Source organism: Magnolia sinica, chromosome 3 (assembly GCF_029962835.1).
Source record: "Magnolia sinica isolate HGM2019 chromosome 3, MsV1, whole genome shotgun sequence".
In the NCBI taxonomy this organism is placed as follows: domain Eukaryota; kingdom Viridiplantae; phylum Streptophyta; class Magnoliopsida; order Magnoliales; family Magnoliaceae; genus Magnolia; species Magnolia sinica.
In genome coordinates this window covers 15,606,144-15,608,198 of record NC_080575.1, presented here as the reverse complement: position 1 = coordinate 15,608,198, position 2,055 = coordinate 15,606,144, and the positions used below count along the sequence as shown (strand labels likewise).

The 2,055-nt window shown below is 39.9% G+C and overlaps 1 pseudogene; it reads right to left on the bottom strand.

Moving 5' to 3' along the window:
• Positions 1-677: 677 nt before the first annotated feature.
• Positions 678-1,223, bottom strand: LOC131241441 (large ribosomal subunit protein eL33y-like; annotated as a pseudogene).
• Between the last annotated feature and the right edge of the window lie 832 nt (positions 1,224-2,055).

Here is a 2,055-nt window from a genome sequence, read left to right as displayed (position 1 = left end):
ATATATATACACACACAAATTGCAAACATATGTCAATGGAGAGAGAGGAACACAATAGTAGTGGTGACTCTTAAACTGGCCTTCTGACTGACGTTCGATCTTTATTCAAAGCAAACAACCTGAAGGTCTCTCTTGTGGTCTCGAGGGATAGGATTGGAATCCCGGAGATCTCATGTGTCGAGGATCTCAGGAGGATCTCCGATACACTCGGAGTTCTAATCCAACGATGTGGTATTTCCTCTAACGGAAAATATCTTCCAACAGTGTGATGTTCCCTCTAACATAAAAGATCTTCCAATTATGTGATATCCCCTCTATTATAAATAGGGAAAGCTCCTAATGGTGAAAGTTACACACAACATGCAAACTTCGACATACTTATAATCCTTTTCCCTTTGAGATCACTTATACAAGTACTCATATTCCTGACTTTGGCATCGGAGGGTCTCCTGCATTAGTCAGGGTCTTCTTTGTTTGTTTTATGTGCAGGCACCCGATGGTATAAGAAAGGTCTATCGGAAAACCGCATCAACAGTTTGCACCTTAAAGGGTTTCACCCAACTTATTGTCACTTATAAGGTCTGGATTTTTAGAAGAAAACATCAAATTCTAAACCAATATCAAGGAAACACCATTAATATATAGAAATGTACATTGGGTTGTGAAATTGAAGAGAGTTTTTTTTTCGCAAAGAATGTTGCATTTCCATTCAAGAGGAAAATAAATTCTAACAAACTAGTAGTTTGACAGCCAATTACAAAAAAAAAAAAAAAGCTTTCAAACCTTGAACTAGAAACAACTAGCAAAATCCCTCAACTTCACCACGAATAGGGCACCATTACCCTTATATGTTGCTTGGACACAAAAATACCCTAACCTTACTTCCCATGGATCTGGGGGGCGAGTTGGATTTGAACTAAGCCCGCACAATCCCGGAATTCCCGTGCGGGCGGGTGACCTTCCCCCAAATGCACCTATAATGAGAACCGTCCTTCTTGACCTCGGCCTTGTAGATGTATGCCATCCTCTTGCCACAGTACCAAGTCACCTCCTCCCTCGTTTTCAAGCCCTTGATCTGAACCAGAGATGTCGATGGGTACTGGTTCGACTTCGATCTCTTGTATTTGAGAATCATTCCTCGCATGTATAACCTAACACGCTCGCCCTGGTGCCCTTTCACCATTTTTGCTGCAGAGGGTTTTGCAAAAAGAGAAATAGGTGCAAAAAAAAAAACCTAGAAGGCGTAGAGGAACCCGAAGAGTTAAACAAGATTCTTAACTCCGATCATCGACGAAGGATTCGACAGCGACTAAGGCTGAATTGAAGTGATTCGGTGAAGGAGATATCAAATACCAATCTCCCCCTCACATGCTTTCACTCTTATTATTCTTTTATTTCTCTTTCTCTCTATTTATTGTTCTCTCTCTCTCTCTCCTTCTCTTCTCTCTTACCCAAGTCAGGGCACGAAATTCGTATGTAATGGAGGGGTTGCCCAGCTAGGGCTTATATAGTGTCATGTGTGATGCAAATGACCCTAATGGCCTCATATTTGATATATCAACCCCATAGGAGGTTGTTTTTAACTGTTGGAGTTCATTTAGAGGGTGTATGGGCGATATACATCATAAGATAGCTGACTATGGTGATTATTTACTTATGAATATGATCGGCCCATCATTTGGATGTGCCAATCAATGTGTATTATTAAAAGTCAATTCAACGGTTACCGATCATCGATCGGGGCTGCGGTTATAAGGATGGTTGTAGGGCATTAACTTAGATTTGTGTCTTAAATTTGATCGCAATTAAACGGTTCAAAAGCCACGACTTTAGTAAAAATCGGATGTGGATAATTAACTTAAGCTCCTGATAATTTCTAAATGCATTCACATGTCTTATGCACTTTCCTTGCGAGTTTAAATCGAACAATTCAAGGCATAATCACGACTCAAGATCCCGTAATAGATGTCAACCCCGCTAATGCATAATAACAACTCGTTGAGTTTAATATGACTTTTAAATCACCTCAATTGGATTTGAATTTTAAAAAAAAAA